This window comes from Sminthopsis crassicaudata, chromosome X (assembly GCF_048593235.1).
Source record: "Sminthopsis crassicaudata isolate SCR6 chromosome X, ASM4859323v1, whole genome shotgun sequence".
Classification (NCBI taxonomy): Eukaryota; Metazoa; Chordata; class Mammalia; order Dasyuromorphia; family Dasyuridae; genus Sminthopsis; species Sminthopsis crassicaudata.
In genome coordinates, this window is record NC_133623.1 from 3,808,459 (window position 1) to 3,833,121 (window position 24,663).

At 42.1% G+C, this 24,663-nt stretch overlaps 2 long non-coding RNA genes across 3 annotated transcripts; both read right to left on the minus strand.

The window, feature by feature from the left end:
- Window positions 1–5,236: 5,236 nt before the first annotated feature.
- On the minus strand, window positions 5,237–8,720 carry LOC141549173 (uncharacterized). The gene is made up of 3 exons (XR_012484266.1): window positions 8,447–8,720; window positions 6,921–7,074; window positions 5,237–5,983 (listed from the first exon to the last, which is right to left on the minus strand). It is a non-coding gene; the product is annotated as an uncharacterized LOC141549173 (long non-coding RNA).
- A 7,535-nt stretch (window positions 8,721–16,255) lies between these two features.
- Window positions 16,256–24,108, minus strand: LOC141548547 (uncharacterized). Of its 2 annotated transcripts, XR_012483997.1 has the most exons (6): window positions 24,059–24,108; window positions 23,384–23,963; window positions 23,012–23,271; window positions 21,766–22,903; window positions 17,454–17,607; window positions 16,256–16,758 (listed from the first exon to the last, which is right to left on the minus strand). It is a non-coding gene; the product is annotated as an uncharacterized LOC141548547 (long non-coding RNA). The 2 variants fall into 2 exon arrangements; XR_012483996.1 differs by having other exon boundaries at window positions 21,766–23,271.
- Between the last annotated feature and the right edge of the window lie 555 nt (window positions 24,109–24,663).

Sequence of the window (24,663 nt, forward strand, 5' to 3'; positions counted from 1 at the left end):
TGACCCACGGGCATCCAGGCCCCAGAGTCTAGAACAACCAATCGTCTACCAGGGCAGCCCATGACAACTCCCAGCAGACCTTGTTTGAGTCCATTTTTTTTTTTTTTTTTAAATTTCAAAGCAAAATACAGAATGCTGGGAATCCTTCAAGCCAAGTGTGGGTCAGTAAGCACAAAGAAGGTAGAAAAGGCAGCCTGGGATCCAGAGGAAGGGTTTGCAGGTTGAGAGGAAGTGGGCAGAACCTCTGTGCCCCTGGAGCCCACACCCCTGCCCTCTTATCACCTCTCCCTCCTGCTGCCTTCACCTGAATGTCCTGTGGTGAGGAGGGGCCAGCTCACCCAGGGGAGCCATTTGGGTAACTGGCCGATCAGCAAGGACTTCTGGGGAAGCCCTGGCCCCTGTGCTAAGCTCCGGAAACAAACAGCAAAGCTTTTCGGGATTGTGGGAGCAGCCAAAACGCAGCCAGAGCAGGTGCTGAGAAGTCCCGGCAGAAAACAGCATGATGGAGCAGTGTGGTACAATAAGGGAAAAGTGGGACTTGGGAGTCAGGATTTCCTGGCCTCCTGTCTCCACTTTTGCTGGGTCATGGACAGGCCATTTGGTCTCAGTTTCCCTCATCTGGAAAATGGATAAGCCCTCCTCACAGGCTTGTTGTGGGGCCACAGGGAGAATGCCCGGCGGCTTTGGGAAGCCCAGAGCTTCCACTGATGGGTTCCTGTACATGGAGCCGGAAGGACCCTCAGAGGTCCACTAGTCCTCAAACCTTCTTTCAACAGATGAAACTGAGGAAGCCGTGGGAGGGAGGGGCGTCGAATCTCTGAGGCAACTGGCAGAGCCCAACTCAGGCTGAGGGTCCAGTTGGCCATCCCCAGCCCTGCTGGAGCAAGCAGGGTGCTGGGCAGGGGCCAGGAAAAAGCTTTGCAGGCTGCCCCTCCCCCAATTCTGAAGAGAGAAAGCCAGCCCAAGGGAGGAAGTTAGTCAGAAGGAAGCCGCTTCAGGCCCCACCTGCGGCCAAGGTGTGAAGTCTCCGCCATGCACCTGTATCCTCTCCCCTCCCTGGCCTCCTCCAGGCAGGAAGGTTGGGGGCTGATCCAGCCTCCTGTTGTTTTCACACCTTAGGGTTTGTGGTTTTCAGGGAGGGAGGCAGAAGAGGGCCTTAAGAGCTACTGTCCCAAATCTGGGTTCTGCAAACAAGTCAGAGGGCAGGAGGGCATCTCCTCGCAGGGGAGGCCGTGGGCTTTAGAGGATCTGTCCAGAGACAGCCTCTAGTCGGGCAGAGGGGAGCTTGCCCCAGGAGGCCAATGGCCTGGGTCAGGGGGAAGGGAGGGGCTAGGAACCCACAGACTTGAAGCCCAAAAGCCAGAAATAGGAAGCCCTGCCCTTGGCCCGGAGAGGCAGCTTCTAGATGGATAACTTGGGGCCTGCCGAAGTGCCAGTCTGAAAAATTGGGGAGAAACCGAGTGGCCCTGAAAGCTGGCCCATGGGCTCTTGGGAAGGTCCCTCTGCTTAAATCCGAGGCACCGAAGTAAAAAACAAAACAAAAAACCCAACTATAAAGTTTGGTAAAGGTTGAGCTCACAGCCTCCCCAGGCACTGCATTTCTTTCCCCCTCCCTACCCAGAGCCCTGGCAGTCCCTGTAAAGGCAGGTGGGAATCAAGCCTGGAAGACCCTCCCCTTGTTTGCCAAGGCCCGAGGACTGCCCTCTGTCCAACCTGGCAAGGGGCTCAAGAGAAAGGACGGCATTGGACATGTGGATCTGGGCCTTAGCTGCATTGGGGCAGTCATTGAATCCAAGAGTCGCAGAGCTCAGTGGTCAGCCAAAAAAAGGCAGAGGTGGGGTGGGGTGGGGCAGTGGGAGAAGGGATGATGGAGATGGAGGGGGGAGGGAGAAGAGAGACCGAGAAGGACAGAGGCAGCTCCATTCAGAGGGACAACTAGCTAAACATTGCCAGGTATAAGATGGAGGTTGCCAAGAAAAGGCAAGAGAGATGTGGATACACAGTGAGAAGAACAGAGATGGACAGAAATCGTGGGGTTTGGGGACATAGGAACAAAGCCCAGGTGGTGGTGGAGAAACTGAGGCAAGACAGAGATTAGAGGGATTTTAATATTTGAATAGAAGAGAGTTTGGACTGGCGGCCAAACGGGATCCATGTTGACCCCAAGCCAGCTGAATCGGACCCTTGTCTCAAAGTGTTCAGTGACCATTAAGGGATTCCAGAGACCTTTAGGGCTCCAGCGATCAGGGAAACAAAGGCAGGGGCTGAGCACCGGGGAGCGGAAATTCCAGGAAGGACCATAATTTTTTAATTCTGACAGGTTGTGCGAGGGGGAGGAAGAGAGGAAGAAGGAAGGATCATAAATTCTGATAAATTGGGAGGGAAGAAGCTTGGATACTAGATGTCTGAGCCCAAAGATAGAAGGTCCATCTAAGTATCTGAGATAAGCCATCTGCATTATGACTCTTTGGAGTGCCAGAGTGGCCAGGGTTCCACAGCTCCAATTATTTCAGTCCTAATGGCCAGGAAGGGAGCTTGTCACCAGGGAAACTGAGGCAGAACAATCCAGGGAAACTGAGGCAGAACAAAACCAGGGAAACTGAGGCAGAACAAGCCAGGGAAACCGAGGCATTACAATCCAGGGAAACTGAGGCATTATAGTTCAGGGAAACAGGCAGAACAAACCAGGGAAACTGAGGCATTACAATCCACGGAAACTGAGGCATTATAGTTCAGGGAAACAGGCAGAACAAGTCAGGGAAACTGAGGCAGAACAAGCCAGGGAAACTGAGGCATTACAATCCAGGGAAACTGAGGCAGAACAATCCTGAGAAACCGAGGCAGAAACAATCCAGAGAAACTGAGGCATTACAGTCCAGGGAAACAGGCAGAACAAAACCAGGGAAACTGAGGCAGAACAAGCCAGGGAAACTGAGGCATTATAGTTCAGGGAAACAGGCAGAACAAACCAGGGAAACTGAGGCATTACAATCCAGGGAAACTGAGTCTCAACACCCAGACACAGATGTGGATCAGAGTCCTAGAACAGACCAGTTCTCGGAATCTGTGAACAACTTGGGGTCTGACAGGGTCTCCATGTCAACATCAGGTCCCACATGGTGCTTCCACATTGGCTGGAAGCCACCAGTGAGGACAAGGGCAGCAGCTCAGCGCCCACTGCCTGCTTTGGGACTGCTGGGCACTTAGGAAGCCTAAACCGACCCCCCCACACACAACATTCATCTCCTGTTCCATGGTCTGCCACTTTAGCATAAAGCACATTAAATTGCATCCTTCCCCCCCCCCTTCAGAAAAAACAATTGATGACTTTGAGCATTTGAAAAACCAACAAAAATCACATCCTGACCCAATTTTTGTCACTGAACCTCTGAAACACAGGCCACAGCTGCGTATGTAAACCTCTTTCGGATGGCTGCTGTTGTAACTGACTATTTTATGGAACTAAAGACTGTTTCTCTTAAACATTTGACGTTCTCTACTGCAGGGGGGGCTCCCAGCACAACTGAATCAGGTTCCAGGGTGGGGATCACGTTTAACCAAACGAGCAAAACCATGGTCAGACATAACCAATGACAACCCCTGGTTTCCCAAGCCTGTGTGCTTTTGAGTTTAAGAGCAGGCCTAAACCATATGCATCTTCCCTCTATTGATTTTTCTTTCCCAATTGCCATAGTGCGTATTTGTAGAACTTGACACACACAAGTAACCCCACCCAACATTTTCACACTTCTGGAGGGTTGGCAAAGCACCTTCCATCCATTTATTTTCTCAATAGTGAAGAAGAGGGAAAAGCTGATCACAATAAGGAAAGTCCTTTTATTCCCATCTTTTTTTTTTTTTTTTTAATTTTAAAAATATGAACAAGGGCTATGTCCCATCAGGTTTCTTTTAAATCTACTTCTGCGATCGAATAATTTCACTTTTTGGGTTATTAATATGACTTAAGCTGTTTTGAGCTTGCTAAAGTTTGGACCGTTTCTCCACTGCCCCTTCTTTGAGGGTCATTTCATCATGAGCTCCTCGAGAGCAGGGCCCGATTCGAGCTCGTTTTATCCCCGCTGCTTGGCTGAGCGACTAGCACATTCGCTCTGCCATTTTTCAGCTGTACTTCCCTCTTTGTGACCCCATTTGAAACTGTCTTTTGGCAGGCGTAAAGGAGTGTTTTATCACTGATATACATTTTGCACACGGTATGTATTCCAATGATCTTAACTTCTTTCTTGCTGGTGATCTATCTACCTCCCTTTCTAGCTATCCAGCCCCCAATGACACCATTTCTGGCACATCTGGTCTACTTCTGTATCAGACTCAAATAGGGTAGCTAGCAAATCGTCTTAAGCTCCAAACGTCCATTCTCTAGGTTGGATTCTACGGTCTTGAGTTTGTTAAACTTTTCCCAGTGACACTGTAGTTTGGGCAACAGGCTGGCACTTTGACGCTTCTCTCACCCACCGGACACTACCCTCTAGGCGACCCCACACTTTCATCCTTTCAAATCTATGCCAGACAACATCAGCAAAGAAATACTGATGTGAAAAACATGGCCTTTTGTTTCTCGATGTCATTCAAAGTACCATCAATTCCGAGCTCAGACAAGGCAGCAATAAAAATAGGAACCGTTCAGAGAGATTAATTAGGGAAACTCCACTGTGCTTAAAAAGGCCACAGCCAATAAACTAGCAATACTCAATATGTACTAAAGGGTATTGCATCTGGGGCCTCAAAGGAAAATCACACTGAATTACAGAGAGAAAAAGAAAGCAAAACTTTAACCTTTGAGGCCTAGACATATCTAACAAAGAGCTAAGAAAGTTAAAGACTGTAAGACACTTTTAGAAAAGTTGGAAATGGATATTTGTCAGTTCCTGAAAGGCAATTAAAAATAGTACTCAAAATCAATCACATGCTAGGGCTTAAAAACTCTTAAATAACAACAAAAAACCAAACCATTTTGTCCTGTCCACAAACGGAAGATCTTAGCCTTAAGATGAGTTGACACTGAACACTTTTCAGACTGTGTAGAGACCTCAGGTTCGGCGAAATAAGAGGCCCATGGGCTAGAACACAGATTTGGAGAATTGTAAGGGCTCTCCCTACTTGATCGTTCAGCTATTTCAGTTTACACATAAAATAATCCCCCTTGAACATACCTGGTAAGTGGTCGTCTGGCCCCTGCTTAGAGACATCCTTAGGAAGGGGAAGTTCATTCCACTCAATGACCTTGGTCCTGGTATTCAGGCCAAAGTGGCCTCTTCACAATTTCTGCCCGATCCTCCTGTGCAAAACAGAGTAACTCTAACCTTCCTTTGCACGAATATGTGGACGCCTCTTGTGAGTCTTCCTTTCTCCAGGGGGATTGGGAGCGCTGGTGGAGAAGATCTACGGAGCTCCAACCTACGTGGCAGCCACCCAAAAGACCAATAGATAAGAGGTCTACTGTGCAAAACTGTTTATGGCAGCCCTTTTTGTAGTGGCCAGAAACAGGAAGCTGAGTGGTCGCCCATCAGTTGGGGAATGTCTGAATAAATGATGGTATATGAATGTGATGGAATATTCTTATCCTATAACAAATGACTGACAGGAGGATTTCAGAGAAGCCTGAAGAGACTTCTATGAACTGATGCCGAGTGAAATGAGCAGAACCAGGAGATCATTGTACACCGCCACAAGATTATACAATGATCAATTCTGATGGACGTGGCTCTTTTCAAACAGGGAGGTGATTCAATCCAGTTCCAATGACCTTGTGTTGGAGAGAGCCATCAGCATCCAGAGAGAGGACTGTGGGAACTGAGTGTGGACCACAACATAACATTCTCACTCTTTTTGTTGTTGTTTGCTTGCATTTTGTTTTTTTCTCATTTTTTTTCCTTTTTGATCTGATTTTTCTTGGGCAGCAAGCTAGTTGTGGAAACGTGTACAGAAGAACTGCATGCTTAACATATATTGGATTACTCGCCATCTAGGGGAGGGGTGGGAGGAGGGAGGGAAAAATTGAAACACAAGGTTTTAAAAGGGTGAATGTTGAAAATTATCCATGCATTTGTTTTGAAAATAAAAAGTGATAATTGAAAGAAAGAAAGAGGCTTATTGCCCAACTCAACTTTCCAGGTGAAATAGCCCCAGTTCTTTCATCGAGTCTTTACATGCCATGGACTCTAGGGCCCTCTGGACATGGCAAGGGGGGGGGTGTCCCAGAAGTAAACAATGCAGGTGAGGTCTGAGGAGGCTGGAGGCCAGTGGGACTCATGCCTCCCTTTTCCCAGACTGGATTCCCTTTGGGAGCTACTGGCTCACATCACATTTACAACTTTCCAGAATCACTAGGACTTTTTCAGACAAATAGTCATCTCTGTCTCATCCACCCTGTCCTTGTGAGGTTGATTTTCTTTACCCACATACCAGGGAGTAGCAAAATGGCTCCAGAGAGCTTTTCCTGTGAAGCTCCAGGATTCAGAGATTATGGTATAGATTCTCATAGAAAAGGTAAAGCAAGGGTCTCTACTCTTCAGGGGACTCAAGGGGAACAGAAAAAAAGCATCCAAGTTTTTGACTTCCTCTGGAGAGTAGATGTGCACAAGCGACACCCAATGGTGGCTGACTGTATTCCTACCTGGTGTTATGGGAAAAATATTAGTGTATGGCTTCCCTTCCCAATATTTTTTTTGCTCATTTATTGACATTTTTTGAGCAAGTTACTTAGGGAGAATGAAGTCTACTGCACAAATGAAGGCTATGGCAGCTTGGCAGCTGGACTACCTCAATCCTATCTTGCTAAACAGCGGGGATACTGAGGCTTGAGAAGATAGCTTAGTGGGATCAATACACAGACATTGTGCACATGTCTCTAATATCACCAAGAAGGGGGTCATAGGTTTCAGTCTAAATGTATCCAGTACCTGTTAATGGAAGGGGGAGGTGAGAATCATCCCAACAATCATGAAGACGGCTGAAGCAGGCACTGTGAAGAACTTGGAACTTGATCACACAAGACATCATGGTCATCCACTGCATTCCAGTCCATTGCTACTCATCCACTGGACCTCTGGGACTCTGGAAGAGAGAGTAAAGCTGACGATTTGGTGCAACTCCGTCTCACTTAAATCCAACTTGTGTACAAGTTGAGACATTACCCCATGATATCATTGGTCCTCTTCAAAATGAAAGATGGACAACAACGGGAAAAAAAAAAACTACTTAGAAAATAGAATAAGGGCTGGTTAATAATGGTCTTGTGAGTGGTCTGGCTGTCAAAGGTGGTTGTCTAGCTAACTTCTAACTCCTGGGGTAAGGACTCTAACAAAAACTACTGAGAAAAACTGGGAAGTCATCTGGCAAAAAGTAGGGTTAGACCAACATTTACTCTGTATGTCTAAATGAGTTCCAAATGGATATTGACAATTAAAATGGACATATGACAAAAAAAACCTCATAAACAAATTAGAGGAGCGAGGAAGAAATTACCTTTCAATCATATGGCATGTTCAAACAAAGGACAGAGAAATAACAAGAGATAAAAAGGTTAATTTTGATGATATAAAATTAAAAATCACATAGAAAAATAAAACCCAAGCAATTAAAACGAGAAGGTACCCAACCAATTACTAGGGGAAAAAAACATCTTTGTACTAGTTTCTTTGATAAAGGTTTATCTCTACAATATACAAAGAATCGACTCAGTTTGTTTCTTTCCCTAGGCTTGAAGTTTCCAGTTCTCTATGTATCTAGAGCTGTAGTTTCTGATGCTTCCAAGAATCTAGGTATTCAAGTACAGGGATTTAGTCCCCCCTCCCCTCAGGTGCCAATTTCTAAATCTCCAAGTCTATCTCTAAGGCTTTAGTTATCTTAATTCTTGGGATTTACTCTCTGGAGGCTTTCCTGGCTAAGTCTCTGAGTGTTCAAATTCATTGATCCCTAAGTCTCTGTGTCTAAATGAAGGGGTTTTGGTTTCTAGATATCCAAGGCCTGAGATTCAGCCCTTCATCTTTAGGTCAAATGCTCTCAGGCTTTCTATTTCTACACAACTAGGACCCTTAGGGATCTGTATCTAGCTCCTAGGTTCCCATGCCTAGTTCATCGTTCTCTAGACCTCGAGATGCTCAGATGTCAAAATGTGCAGTGGGAGACTGAGATTTGGGGCTTTTAAGACCTACGCCTCTAGCTGTATTGAATCCAGATCTAGATTTGGTGACTCCAAATCTATAGGCTTTAAACCTGGACACACATGTAGACCCATGTCTCATTCCCCGTTTCACTAGTTGTCTCTTTGCTGTGGTTCTGTTAGCGAGGAGGGGAGGAAGGAGAGAAAGGATTACCCCAATGCCTTTCAATGTTTTGTCTTCTGACATGGTCATGCTTTTAAAAACATTATCTCTTCATTTTGGTTCTTATTCATGGACCCTTAGAGAGAGAAAATGATGCTCACCTTATCTCCTCATTGTAGTCTTGACAGCCAAGGCAAAGGGAGGGAGAGAGAGTCTCCCCCAGTGGATTTGCTAGTTTGGTCTATGGAAAGAAGGTCATCTTCCATCTTTAATCTTCCTTTTATCTTTCCAGATACTTGTCTCAACTTCTTGCCAAGGTATTACCAGCCAAAGGTATTTGCCACAACCTTGTTACTAGGATTTATACATTGTGGGAGGAAAGAAAGAAGAAGGGGAAAGAGAAACAGTGACAGAAAGAGACAGATACAGAGACGGGGAAAGAAGGACAGAGAGGGACAGAGAGAAAGACCCCCCCTACAAAGAGAGAGCCCCCACAGAAAGTCCCCCCCCAGACACCACCAGAGACCCCCCCCATAGTGCAAGCAAGGGCATATGGAAGCTGCTCTCTACCTCTCCTCCTGGTGAGTTTTTAGAAGCAGCAAGTGCTATGTCTTCCAGGGCCATGGAGATGGAAAGGGTCTCATTGGTCATGTGATCTGCTCTTTGGACCAGAAAAAGAAAGAGGGGCTTCATCAACCCCAGTGCTCTTTGTTAGGCCCAGGCAGGCAGCCCCTGTTCCCTCTGTGCCTCCTAGTTTTGAGTATCATTTTGACACAATCTTGTTGACTGGGTCCTAGGAGAGAAGAAGAGAGAGGGGGAGAATCTTCCTCTTTAGCCACTCACCGCATCCTTGCTTTAGTCCTATCTGCTGGACCCTGCAAATGAGGAAGGGCCATCTCTCTCCTTCACATCCTAGTCGTCCCTTTGCTCCTAGACTGGAATAAATGAAGTGGAAAACCTAGGGATGTGTAAGGGAGATGCTTTCCCACCTCATAACTCCCGGACATCTCTTGTAGCAAACAATGAAGGGGGTCTCCAGACACAAAACTTCTGGTACGTCCTTCCCAGGTAGGCTTCTGCTAGCTGGGCTTCCTGAAAGTAGGAAAGAAGTAGAGGCAGAAAGGCATCAAGACAAGGTGAAGAATAATAATATTTCACTTCAATTCTCTTTTTTGCTTGTGCTTCTACTGGTTGGACTGGGATTTTTCTTTGCTCAGACAATGGCCATTGCTTTGTGGTAGCTAAGCAAGAGAAAGGGAAAGAGAGAAATAAGTGAGATTCTCTATCACATCTCATAATTGCCTCCAATCTGAAGATGCTGAAAAAATAAAGAGCCTAAGTATACCTTTCTTTAGTTCATCACATTTAGTCTTTTGTAAGTGGGGCCTGTTGGGAGCAGGAAAGAGCAAGAGGAAGAGGAGGATGAAGTTGGAAAGACATAGGGAGAGTGACACACAAAGAAACAAAAAAGATCTACAGAAAGACAGAATAAAGGAAAGAAAGACCAGAAGTGGATCTTCCTTTTCCAGCTGTTCATCTCCTTGTGGTTGTCCCATTGGCCTGACTCAGGAAAAGAGAATCTTCTCCAGTGTTTATCCATTTGCTATACTTTTGTGAATGAGAAAAAGAAATATGGGTGAAAGATGATCTCCTTGTATTTACAAGCTGTTGACAAGGCCAAAAAATAAACAGGGTCTCCTCATACCTGTTTTCTGGTTCTCTTTTCACAGCTAAATTGGTCCGTCTGGGTAGGGAAGAGAAAGAGGAATAAAAGAATGAAATAGGGAAAGAGAGACAGACAAAGAGACAATTTTTCACTCCTGGTCCTTTTTTTCCCTGTGGTTCTCTTGGCCCAACTATATATATAGAGAGAAGTAGATACTCATACATTGGTATCTCTCTGTTGTTTGTGGGAGAGAGGGAAATTTAGATGAGAGACTCTACTCTAGCTCATAACTTCCTCCAATCTGGTGACAAGGTCTGCAAAGGAAGAGGGTCTCCTTATACCTGCCTGGTATTCCTCACAGTCAGGCTTCTGCCAGATTGGTAGGCCTAGTTAGGTTAAGAAAAAGAGGAATAAAAGAATAAACTATAGGGAGAGAAACAGAGAAGGAAGAAGAGAAGGAGGAAGAGGATGAGGAGGGGAAGAGACAGAAGTGGGGGGACATCTCTCTTCCAGCCTATCTTCCTTCTTCAATACTACTGGCCTTACTCCTGAAAAATGAGAGTCCTCTCTCTTGATCATATATTGATCGCCTCAATACCTTGTTTTGTGGGAGAGGTAAAGCAATTTGGTTGAGAGACTGTTCTCCCTCGATTTCCTTTAATCAGTTGACAAGACCCAGAAATAAAGAGGGTCTTGGGAGAAAAAAATATTTCTTTTTTGCATTTAATAAGTAATTATTGTATAATAAGCAAAGTTTTTACCCTTCTCTATTTCCTCGTCCAGAAATTAACCAGTGTGACAAACCTATCTTAGAGCTGTATGGATGCCGAGATCTGAGCAGATAGTAAAGAAATTCTACTTTGGGGCTTTTCGGTACTTTCCTGCTCATTGTGTTTTCTCAGACGGGTCTGAGAAGCGTTCTTTATTCTGTCATAGCAGCAATAATGAAAATTGACAATTTTCCTAAAGTGATCCAAGTAATGGAACCCAAAGACCCTCATTTAATTGAATATTCATTTTCTTTTGGACCAGAGCTTATTGCCACCTCCAGGAATGCCTACTCTTTCAAGGGCATGTGAACTGTGAGCCCATTGCCTTCAGGAATTTTTGGTCTAAGGATGACAGCTAAGTTGCTATTATTAATGAACAAATATGCGGGCCTTAATAATAAAATCAAACTACAGAGAAACTATGTCTCTCAGAATTTTGTAGTTGTCACACTTGGCAATCAAGAAGGAACTTTAGAGAGAAAAAAAGACAGCTCTTTCATAAAAAATCTGAGAAAATCTGAGATTTTGATTCTCTCCTCAATCTAAAACTTCTGACTTTAACCTTCAATCATCTCTGGGTGAGTATAATGAGTCTATGTTTCTGTTTTTATTGTCTATTGTTTTCTTATCTGTTTATTGTTATTGTAGCTTTCTAACTCACTTTCACATGGGGCGGGGAGGGGGGGCAGCATTTTGACAAGCCGTGTCTACATTGGGATGAGAGAGAAACCTGTGTATATAGTAAAGAGCCACCTGGAAAATTCAGGATATTTTGGATTTGATTTTATTTCATCCAACTTGGTGGTATGAGACTCCAATGTACTGACAATATATTCTGAATTTTTTGCAGTAGTAGGGTTTCCAGAAAGGGACATCTGGGTCATTAACCTATGATATAATCTCTAAAGCTATAATCCTTGCTTCCAAGTTTTTGGGGTTATATATAAATTAAGCTGTGTGTGTATAAGAACTTAACTAGAGGAAAAAATAGGTATTTTTATTCTGAATAGGTTAGGACTGAGTGTATCTAAAAGGGATAGTGTCATATTAAAATGAATAAATTCTGTGACATATTGAGGCAAAGAATGAGTGCAGGATCTGAACTCCAAAAATATTGGGGTTCTGGGCCAGTGTTGTGAGGTATCTCAGAAGAATTTGTAGGCTTACACCATCTCCCAACCAAGAGGCAAAAGATTTATTATTATGCCATTGCCTGGCAGGCTAAGTTCCAAAAAGGAGTTAGCAAAGAAGTAGGTGACTAGTAGCTACTTTCATAGGAGACTAATAATCTTGGGGATTGACATCTCTCTCTTAGTCTTCCAACTGTATATAGTAACTGGAAATTCAACAAGGGTCCATTGTGACAAAGGCCCACTTAAATTCAACAAAGGCCATCTCCTCTCAATGTCCCTCCCTATGGCCCATCTAACTACCAAGGATCTGCTCTTTTGTTGGGGTCTTATTTACCCCATTGTTCCCCCCTCAAACAAATGGGACCCAAAAACTGGGGATATGGGACGGAGGTCTCATCTTCTGAAACTTCTTCCTGCTGAGATTGGGCGTAGAGTTGTCCCTGCCTCACGGGTCCGTTCAAGGGCTTAGGTCCTTAATGTATGTTAACGGTGGGTTTCAACTCAAGCAAGGCTTGAGCAAACATCTGGACAGGTATATCTTGGTATATAGAGGAGTCGAGTCTAGCAAGGAGTTTGAGCAAACACAAGTGTCAAAATGCAAGAGTAGGAAGGTGTATATAATTTCACGTCTTTCCATCTACTCATCTGCCTGAGGGAACTAGATTCTTTCTAGACAGTAGTATGAGGCCCTCTACAGGTTTGTAGGAATATCCTGGAGTATCTGGGTGGGAATCCAAAGATGACATTAGTTTCATCCTGGAGTTATGAGTCCAACTGGAGAGGCCCCTCAGAGCTTTACTGCTGTTGGAGCAATGAATGTAAGTTGGTAGGGTCTTTTCCAGTTGACATCTAAGTATTCCCCTTTTTGAGTTTTCCAAGATTTCTAGTATACCTACTCTTCTGGTTGTACAGATGCAGAGTTTTTCCTGTTTCTCGTCAAAAGATTTTGGGAGAGGTCAGTACATTCTGTTAAGGCATGCCAGACTGCTCTAAGCTGAGTTCTGAATTAGGTGACTAGATGTTGTTCATGTCAGGTGTTAGGAAGGGTGTCCTATATAGAAACTCAAATTGGCTAAGCTTAATGCTTTGCCAAGGTGTGATACAGAGTCTAAGCAGTTGGATTGGGAGATTTTTCACCTAGTTCTCGGGAGTTTCTAGGTCCACCTTAGTAAGGACTCCCTTGAGGGTGTAATACATTTTTTCCACCTTCCCAGGGGACTAAGGGTGGCAGGCAGAGTGAAGATGATGAGTAAAGGGCCTCTGTCACTGCTCAAGTTATTTGTGAAGTCTGGACCACTATCGCTTTGTAGAGAGCTAGGCAGAGCGAAGCAAGGTATAAGCTTTGATACCTCCTGAGCTTTTTCAGTCCTACAAGGAAAGTCTTCCACCCAACTGGTGAAGGTATCAACAAAAAACCAGAAGGAAGTGGGAACCCCGGCATGGGGGCCTATGTAAAATCTATCTGCCGATTTTCTCCTGGATACTACATCTCCTCTGAACACGTTTTAAAATAGAGAGGGGTTAATGAAACCCTCAGGATTCAGTTGGCACAGACTGGGCAGTCTTGACAAACCTAACTGATGGTGTTTCCTAGCTTGTGACCAACGAAAATAGATTTTACAAAGGCCGGGAGGGGGTTCTTTCCCAAGTGAGTAGCCTGGTGTAGTGTAGCCAAAGAGGTTTCCAGCGACTTGCTTCTGGGATTAGAAGCCAGCCCGACATTATTTTGAAACCATCTAGAGGGGAAAAAAAGTACATGCTCTCTCTTTAGCAAGGGCCTGTTCTTGAGAACAATGGCAAGGTATATAAGAGTCAGGAGTTGGGGAAGCAATGGCGCTATGATTAGGAGCAAATGTGCAGCAGCTGAGTCTGTTTCTCTTAGTCTGAAGTGAGTCCCCCTTTTGATGTCCTTTACAATATATATATATATATATATCATATATACTACATGCAATATATACACTATAGGCAATATATACAATATCTACAATATGTATACACACACATATATATATTATATATATATACACATACTATATGCAATATATACAATTTATATACAATATATAATGGAAACTTTTCTAGGTAAGCTTGCACTAACTACAGGATTTTCCTTGTATGCATAATGGGGGAACGTTTAGCTGTCAAAAATCCCCTTTCTTTCCATAAAGCCCTGTGAGTATATAAAACAAGAAAGGCTTATTTGGAGTCATTATGGATGTTAATGCTCGGTTCTAAAGCTCTAGTGAGGGCACTCATGAGTTTGGCCCCCTGTGCAAAGGTCGAGAAGGTGTGGGGGAGAAATAGTTTAGCCTTAAGGTGCTATTAAAGCTAATCACAGAGTAGCCTGCTTCCCTTTCCCACATCTTCAACAAAGCCGGCCACATTAGTGTACCATCATCTAGGTTGTTAAAAAGAATGTCCCACAAGTCAGGGTGACTAGAGTAGACAGAATCTAATCTCCTCACAAGTGTGACTATCATCCAATTGTAATGTTGAAAAGCAAGGAGGCTGGACTGAGGATGTGGTATACTCCAAGAGTTCAATCAGGAGTGTCTGGTAAGATCAGGGCCAGATATTTAGAAAGCCTTTCACTAGCCAGCCACTGACAGCCTTTAGCTTCCAAAATACTCTGAATTTGGTGGGGAGTAAATATCTCCAAAGGTTGGCCAAGTGAGTTTAGAGGCTTCCTCAATTTAAAAGGCCGTGGCAGAAAGAGCTCTGAGAAAAGAAGGCCACTTTGAAATCATTGGATCAAGTTGTTTCTAGAAGTATGCCATAGGCCTGGGATGAGGCTTAGGGACTGAATTAAAACTCCTAATGCTTGACCCCCTCAACACACAGAATAAAAGTTTTTTTCCCCCAAATTTAGTCAATTTAGTTTTCAAAGTTTCAAAAGCTCTGGGGGAAATGTGTCAGGACTTGAATAGGATTCCATGAACAGAATCATAAAGAAGTTTTGCAATAATCCCAAAATCAAATTTGCAGACTTTATGAAATCAAGACATGTCTAGAAGCACACACAGCTGTTTCTTTGTGGCTAGTTCAGGAAGTGACAAGAGAGCTTGTTTTCTCTCTGAAGTGAGTAAGAGAGAGATGGGGGCCAGTTTACAGCCCAGATGCTTAACAGACTGACAGGTGATGTGCGCTTTAGATAAGGATATCAGATGAATGGAATAGAATATTATTGTTCTATAAGAAATGGTGAACTGATTCCAGAAAAGCCTGATAAGACTTAACATGAAGTAATGCTGAGTGAGGTGAGCAGAACCAGGAGAACATTGTGCACAACAAGATTTTGTGATGATCAATTCTGATGGACGTGACTCTTTTCAGCAAAGAGGTGATTCAGGCCAAATTTAATAGACTTGTGTTGGAGAGGGCCATCTGCACCCAGAGAGAGGACTATGGGGACTGAATGGGGATCGCCTTTTTGCTGTCATTGTTGTTTGCTTGTTTTTTTTCTGTCATGTTTTTCCTGATTTTTTTTTTTTTTTTTGCATAGCATGACAAAATATACTTATATTAAATTTAAATTAAATTAAATTTAAAAAAATTTAATTTAATAAAATTTAAATAAATATATTTAGAAGAATTGCATTTGTTTAACCTACATCAGCTTGCTTGCTATGTTGGGGAGGGGGAAGGCGGGGAAAGAGGGAGAAGAATTTGAAACAAGGTTTTGCAAAAGTGGATGTTGAAAACTATCTGTTTATATTTGGAAAAGTAAAATACCAGATAAGGATACCAGATAACCCAGGGAGCCTAGAGAATTAAGAGCTTGCATGGCAGCACCAGAGAAGCCTCCCAAGTTGAGCAGCACATAAGAACATCATCTACATATGGGACTAGACTGCCGTCAATTAGTTACACATCTTTTCCTGCCCAAATAAGTGGGGGCTGTTCCAGAAGCCCTTGGGTAGGACTACCTATGTCACTTGGTAGGCTTGGGTTCCCCATTCTAAAAGGAAAAGAAATTATGAATTCTCACAGAGTGGAATGCAAAAGAAAGTATCGTTAAGATCAAAGATGGAAAACTATTGGGTATTCTCTGGAATCTGAGTAAAGATGGCACAGGGATTAGGCACTATCGGATGAATAGGAGTAAACCTCATTAATAGCTCTGAGGTCTTATACCATATGGTACTTCCCACTTGACTTTTTAACCAGGATGCTGGGACTATTTACAAGGAGACTTACATGGAGTCAGAAGCTTTTATGTTAGAAAAATTTCAATCAAGGCTTGTAGTCTCTCTCTGGCCTCAGGTTTTATTGGGCATTGGAACTAGTCTGGGAATATTTTAGGATCTTGGAGGCTCACTATGGCCAGGGCAGAGTGAGTAGCTCACACTGGGATTCTCTGGTCCCAGAGCAGTTCATTTCCAGATTTCAGGTGGAATATTGGAGGGCTTCAAGAAAAGTATAAAAGTACTCTCAGAAGTCTGAGAAGGGAGAACTGGATTCCCAATTTTACCATCAGATCATACTCCAATAAGGGGGCTGGGTAAGGGGAGAATATAAGAAAAGTGTTTAGATGACAGGGCAGAGGAAAGGTCTCAAAACATTTCCTAAGTTTCCATTTATTCCACTAACCTGGGCCGGGCGGTGTGTGTGGGGCGGGAGTGCTAGAGCAGGACAGAATAAGTGACTCCTGTATCAACAAGAAAATTAACGGACTTACCTGCTTCATCCAAAATTACCCACGGTTCGGCCATGGTGATGAAGTAAGGGGGAGCCTTGCCAAATCCTGGGCCCTGAGATTCCTGGTTCTGAGGAGATGCGGAGACAGGAAACGGGAAGAAGTAGCTTGACCCCTCTGTGGGCAGTCTCTTTTCCGGTGCCCCTCCCAGGGGCATAGGGCAGGGGTCTTCCTTTGAGGACAGTTTCAAGACCAATGGCTCCGACTTTGGCATGGAAAATACAAGCCTCCATGTTTAGATTCCCTCTGGGTCCCATATAAGGCAGCAACCAAAATCTGAGCCTGTTCTCTGTTCCCAGCCCTACTCCTGAGGTCCTGCTCTTTGGCTGCAGCTTGGTCTCTCATTAAAAACTCCCAAACTTCTTTCCCAAAGCTGGACCAAGAGAATTTGAGGACCCATGGCTAAACTGGTACAGCTTCCTCTAGATATCCTGGGCCACACTGAGGACATGGCTCCTAAGTGTGGGGTCCACCTCAGCATATTTCTTTTTTCTTTTTTTTTTTTTAATAGCCTTTTATTTACAAGATATATGCATGGGTAATTTTTCAGCACTGACAATTGCAAAACCTTCTGTTCCAATTTCCCCCCCTTTCTCCTACCGCCCCCCAGATGGCAGGTTGACCAATACATGACCAATACATGTTAAATATGTTAAAGTATAAGTTAAATACGACATATGTATACATGTCCATACAGTTATTTTGCCCTCAACATATTTCTTAAGAGCCTCTGTAAATCATCCCTGAAAGAAGGCAGGGATTTCTTTGGCTCTCTGGTTAACTTCCTTAAATTTCTCATAATTAAGCTGCTTCTTAATTCCCTTTCCTCATAGCATCAGTGAAGCAACTCAGCATGTGGTCCCTCCTTTCTGGTCTCTGATTCTCTTTTGGGAATCTCACCTGGAGTCTGCAACTGGGACAGCAATAGCTCCTGGGGAGTATCTACCAGAAGAAGAAGATTCGTCCATATCATTGCCAGGCTTTTGGGCTAAATCCCAGATTCCTCTTTTCTCTTCTATTGTACAGCAGGAGGAGATGATAATTTTAACGTCTCCTAGAGTAAAATCAAAATGAAAGGAGATGGTTTTAAAGCCCTCGGTAAACTTAGTGGGACCTTCAGAATAATGCCCAAGTCTTTCTTTAATTTGGGAAAGATCTGGCATTGAAAAAGGGACATATACCCCGAGTGTTTAACCTTGAGAGTCTGTTACTTCTCTCAATGGGCAGAGTTTAAAAGGGATGTCTATATCAGGGTCTTCAGGAGGAAGAAAAGAGGTCCCACTCCCTGTATGGCAGGGACTGTGAGGTTGTAGAATCTGGCTCAGCATGTGAAGGAACCACAGGAAGAAGACTGGGGATTTTGGGAAATATTGTTAAACAGAGTCCAGATCCTGATATGGGAGGTGGTCCCAGGTCTCCTGGTAGGGCCAGGGGGGGGGTGTCCCTGGAGTGGGGGAGAATAGAGAATTATCTAGGTCAGTCTCATTCTCCATCTTCAATTCCCTTCCACTAAACTTAACCATGACCATCCTACACTGTTATCTTGAATTAGAATCTTGATATAAGGCCTTGAAGGCCTAGATGTGTAGAACTTCATTCAGTCCATTTGCTTTCTAGGCAGCAAAATAGATTAGGTGGTTAAGTTAGTATTACAAGTTTAGAGATCCATATTTCCAGATCCTCCAGGGTATATTGAAGCCAGGAGCTGTTACAAAAGAAAACAAACCTTACCTTTTTGAGAGCTTGTAGGCTAAATTTTTTCCTGTTTTTTATCCTGAGACAAATCCAATGAGAGTAAAGTTCAAACAATGCTCCTTCCCTTCCCTTTCCCTCTACTGTAATGGATCTTTTATGTTTCTTCATGTGATGTAATTTACTTCATTTTACTTCCCCTTTACAAGACTCCATATGGGGTCTTGTAACTGAATGGGGGGGGGAAGAGTTATGAAATTATGGTTTATAAATGTTTGATCTGTATATTTTATATATGCCATGTAGAAATTTCTCAGGTGAAAGAGGGTCAGGAGTAGAAAAAGTTTTAAAAGCCCTGGTCCGTTGGACTTTTTAGAAAGAGTTTTTTTCCTTATCTCTTTTAATTAGATCTATTTTTGTTTTTGCTTTGCCTGAGATCATGACTGCTTCCCTTGCTTTTTTTCTTTTAAATTTCATCTGAAGCATAATATAATGTTTCAGTTTTTTATCTTGTGTGTGTGTGTGTGTGTGTCCACTTCAAAAGGAGAGTTTCTGGTTGTTTTTTTTTTTTTGTTTTTTTTTTTTTTTTTGTTTGTTTGTTTTTGTTTTTGTTTTTTTTTTTTTGAGGGAGAGACTTCATCTCATTCAAAGTTACAATCATTAACTGTGTTTTTTCTTACATCTTATTTTCTCCATTTATATTTTTCTCTCTCCTTTTATAATGTCCCTCCTCACCTGTTTTCCTTCTGACCACTGCCTCCATTCATCTGTCCTCCCTTCTATAAGCCCCACGAAGAAGATATCTATACCTAACTGGATGCATGTTATTCCCTTTTTTGCTAAATCCAATGAGAATAATGTTCAAACAATTCTGACTCCGCCCTTTCCCTCTACTGTAATAGGTTTTTTGTGCCTCTTCATGTGATGTAATTTATCCTATTTTACATCTCCCTTCCTCTTCTCCCAATACAATTCTTTCTACCCCTAATTTCTTTCTTTCTTTCTTTTTTTTTTTTTTTAACTATCATCACCTTGTAACTTATAATTACACCCTCTAAGTATATACCTCTTCTGCTTTGACAAAGATGTAGTTCTCAAGAATTACAAATATTATCTTCCCATGTAGGGAAATAAACATCTTAACCTTTAAAAAACATTTTTTCTTCCCTTTTTACTTTTTTATGATTCTCTCCCGTCACGTATTTCTGTTTAGCTCTGGTCTTTTCATCAGAAATGATTGAAAATTCTCTATTTCATTGAATGTCTATCCTTCTCTCCCCCACCCTGAATGATAATGCTTAGTTTTGCTAGGTAGTTCTAGGCCCTGTGGTCCTTTAATATGGAAGTTGCTAGGTCCTGGGTAATGCAGATTATGGCTCCTCAATATTTATACTATGGAAATTTGGCAAATGATTGTATCAGATGAAGTTAGAAAAGTAATTTCTTTTAGACCTCTGGATGTTGTTAGACTAGAGATTGTGCTGTTAAAAGAAGGTTAAAGTTTGAAAACTGTCAGATCACTTAATCAGCCCTGCAGAACCTGTGCTGTAATATTCTGAAGCAATGTAATCAAGAACTTAAACTTCCAAGTTTTGCCTGTATTTAAAAGGAAGGTTTGCCTAAAAATATTTAGCTATCTACTTATGAAAATTATGAGATTATTAACATTATGACAATAATTTCAAATAATTTAGTTAAAAACATATCAAGTATTTCCATATGTATTTTTTAAAAGAGATAATTTGTAACTGGACAAAGAAAACGCTTCATAAAAGCCTCCTTTGTAAACTTACAAGGATTCTTAGAACCATCTAGTCTCAAATTCTTATCAACCCTGTGCAAGAGTTTATTGTAATATGGAATTTCTACTGAATAAATGGGATACAAATAATACTTGGAGGAAATGGGGATGTAATTTTCAAGTCTGCTTATGATGCAGAGTAAGTTTCATCTAATAGGGTGTAGGGTGTGTGTGTGTGTGTGTGTGTTAATCTGGAAGTTTATAGCAACTGTCCAGTGTTGTTTTTTCTAGGGATTAAAGTGAATTATCAAATATTCACTATGTGGGATTCCAAAATATAATTATTTTCCTAAATTCTACTGATTTGAATTTGTACTCTAGGAGATGACAAAAGGAAGAAAAAGTTAGTAAGTAAAATTTTAAAGGTAAACTTTGCTAATTTAATCATTTTAGGCTTTAAAAAACCTGAATATCCTCCCCGTTACAAATACCTTTTGACTCAAGGAGGGTGCTATTTAGGAATCTGTGATGATTTTTTTTTGTTTTTATTGTACTTTGGGGATTCATTTATGATACTCAAAGCCATTTTACACCAACTTAGTTTTGATAAATTCTAATTTTCAAGATTTATTTTTATTTTAAAGTTGAATAAGAGACATCCAAGTTTAGAAGTTTACAGCTAATTTATTTCATGAGAGTTTTGCGATTATCGTTTTAACATCAGAATAAAATTTGAGCTGTTTTTAAGAAAAACATTTTTAGGAAGAAATGCTTAAGTAAAAATCTTGTGTACATTTTTAGGTAAAGATCTTTTATATGATTTTAAGAAGGTCTGATAAATTTCACTTGCAAACTAATTTATTGCACAATATTTTATTGATAACAATTGTGTCCAGACCTACTGTAATTGCTGAGACTTTCATTTTTAGGTTTGCTGTGTCCTTGGACCAATCTTAAATAGGTGCTTTATGAAAAACACCAGCAGTCAGTGAGATCTAAAGCTAGTGAATATTTGTCCCAGGGCATAAGGTAGAGAAGTTACTTTGCAAATACTAAGGTTGGACTCTCCATAATTCATTTTGCCATGCAAGAAATCTGTCCACCTGCTAGGCTATTTATAGTGGTATAGGCCTTAAGAACCACTCCTGAAGATGTTAGATCCACATCTCTGCTTAAAATTCATAGCACGTTTCTATTTTCTGGGTAGACAAAGTGAAAGTTTGCCATTGTAACACCGGATCTACTAGATTATGAGATTAATATTAAAGCATCTAAATTACCGGAATAAGCTGCAAGTGGCAAGACCTAGTAGTTTGGAACTGAATTTGTAGTTATTTCATAGCTTAACCAAGAATTCAGTTAATGCTAGAATTTGTCATATGTAAGAGATTCAGCTCTTGAAGTATCTCGTTCTTTCAGAATGATATGAATAAGAAGTTTGTGGGAAAAAAAAAAGATGTGAAAATATTAAGTCAAGAAGTTAAAGGGAAGAGGAGAGAGAAAGAAAATCTTCCTCTTGCAGCCCATTAACTCCTTCCTGTAGTCTTTTTGGTTTGCCCTTGCAAAGGAGAAAATCCTCTCTGAACACAAATACCAGTCATCTCTCTGCTGGACAGGGAGAGAAAAATGAAACTTAAGTTCCTACTTCCCTTTTGTTATCTTTTTGCAGCAGCCAGCAGCAGGCTTGCTCCTTGGTTGTGGAGACGGAAAATTCTCAATCTGATCTTATACTATCATCTGTTGTCTGGGAATAGATACACAATGAGGGGTTGTACTCACCCCTGCCAAGAAGGTTCAGGGGGGCATCTCCTCACTCTCACTCTTGGCCTCTGCTGGACACCATTTTACTACAGTCCTTTTGGTTCAAGGAGAGCTGGGGGGTGGAAAGAGAGAGACAGAGACAGAGTTCCTCTTCTGTTTGATTATCTCCTCACTGTTGTCCTGTAGGCTCAACACTAAGGGAAAAAAAGAAAAGAGAAAAGAGCTTTTGCCCTTGCGGACACATTAGTCTTATCTGTGCTGTAGTTTTCTGTGAGAGAGAGTGAGAGAAAGATGGGCGAGAGGCTTTTTTTTCTCTCTTCATTTCCTCCAATTTAGGGACAAGGCCCAGATATAAAGAGGGATTCCCCAAACCTCACTTCTGGTCCTTTATTCACACTCAGGCTTCTAGTACTTGGGCCTGCTGGGCAATAAAAAGAGAAAGAAAGAAAAGGAGAATCATCAACGTTAAGTTGATCATGTCATTGGTTTAGACTCACCACTTCATGATGATCACAGCAAGTGCTATGTCTTCCAGGGCCAAGGAGATGGAAAGGGTCTCATTGGTCATGTGATCTGCTCTTTGGACCAGGAAAAGAGAGAGGGACTGTTTTTCAGGCCCAGTCAGGCAGCCCCTGTTCCCTCTGTGCCTCCCTAGTTTTGAGTATCATTTTGACACAATCTTGTTGACTGGGTCCTGGGAGAGAAGGAGAGAGAGGGGGAGAATCTTCCTTTTTAGACACTCACCGCGTCCTTGCTTTAGTCCTATCTGTCGGACCCTGCAAATGAGGAAGGGCCATCTCTCTCCTTCATATCCTGGTCTTCCTTTTGCTCCTAGACCGGAATAAATGAAGTGGAAAACCTAGGGATGTGTAAGGGAGAAGCTTTCCCACCTCATAACTCCCGGACATCTCTTGTAGCAAACAATGAAGGGGGTCTCCAGACACAAAACTTCTGGTACGTCCTTCCCAGGTAGGTTTCTGCTAGCTGGGCTTCCTGAAAGTAGGAAAGAAGTAGAGACAGAAAGGCATCACGACAAGGTGAAGAATAATAATATTTCACTTCAATTCTCTTTTTTGCTTGTGCTTCTACTGGCTGGACTGGGATGAAAGAAAAACTCATTTTTCTTGCTCAGACAATGGTCATTGCTTTGTGGTACCTAAGCAAGAGACATACAGAGATAAAGATATAAGTGAATGACTCTGGCCCAACTCATATTGTCCTATTTTCTAGCAAATATGCTCAAAAATAAAAAATTTATACATACCTTTCCTTTAGTCCTTTTCTACTATTTTGTAATCAGGGCTTGCTGAGAAGAAGTATTTGAGGAAGAAGAGGATGAGGTGGGAGAGATGGAGAAAGAAGAACAGAGAGAAAGAGAGAGACAGAGAGACACAGTAAGACAAACAGACAGAAATAGAGGCAAAGACAAAGAAAATTTTAAATTTTGAGCCAGTCCTCTCCTTGGAGGAAGGATATTCTCTCATTTACTCCATGGCCATTATTTTGCTGTCCTCATATGGTAGGCTAGAATAAAAGAAGGGAGAAAGGTAGAAATATGTGTAAGAGCCTCTGTCTCATTTCATCAATTCCAGAAATTTTTTGAATAAGATAAAAAATAAATGAGGGCTCCAGATACCTTTCTTCTGCTATATTCTTCGCAGTTAGACTTCAGCAAGCTGGGCGTGCTGGGGTATGAAAGCAATAGAGGCAGAAAGAGAAGGTCAACAATATTTCACTTCAATCCTTTCTTTCCTGGTTGTGGTTCTACTGCCTGGCCTGGGATGACAATCATTTTTCTTGCTCACACAATGGTCATCTTTTTGCAGTAGCTATCAAAGAAATGGAGAGAGGTACCAATGACCAATTCTGTCCCAACTCATAATTTTCTCCCATCTAGTGAAGACACTCAAAAATAAAAAGGATCAACACATACCTTTCTTCAGTTCATTCATCACCTTTAGTCTTTTGTAAGCAGGGCCTGCTGGGAGCGGGGAAAAACAAGAGGAAGAGGAGGATAAAGTTGGAAAGATACAGGGAGAGAGACACACAAAGAAACAAACAAACAAAAAAAAAGATCTACAGAAAGACAGAATGAAGGAAAGAAAGACTAGAAGAGTCTTTCTTTTCCAGCTGGTCATCTCTTTGCTGTTGTCCCATTGGCCTGAATCAGGAAAAGAGAATCTCCTCCAGTGTTCAGCCATCTGTTTGCTATCCACCTTTGGAGTGAGAAAAAGAAATATGGGTGAAAGACAATCTCCTCATATCTATAAGCTGTTGTCAAGGCCAAAAAGTAAACAGGGTCTCCCCATACCTGTTTTCTGGTTCTCTCTTCACAGACAGGTTTCTGCTAGATTGGTCCATCTGGGTAGGGAAGAAAAAGAGGAATAAAAGAATGAAATAGGGAGAGAGAGAGAAAGAGTCAGACACAGAGAGACAGGGAAAAAAAAGATATAAAAGGAGGCTACTTACATCTTTCTTCTGGTTGTTAGATGTAAGTTGGCCATGCTGAAAGTAGGGAATGTGAAGAGATGAATTAGGGGGTAAGGAGAGAAACACACAGATACAGACACTGAAGAGATGTTCACTCCTCTCTCCTTCCTTTCTGGAGGCAGTAGTTTTATTTCCTGCATCAGAGAGATGGACAAAGTATCATTTAGGTCTTATTGTTCTATCTGCCTGACTAAGTGGCTCCGTTGACCCTATTTTCTTTGTTTCGCCCAAAAGGGGACCTTCTGATTGTCTGTATTTTGGTCATTACTTCACTATAGTCTTCTCGGCCTGGTCCAGGAAGTAAAACAGATAATGAACAAGAGCCATTCCTATTTTTCAATCATAATTTATTTTTTTCCAGTTACATGTAAAAACAATTTTTACATTTATTTTTAAAAACATTTTGAGTTCAATACTTTTGTCTTT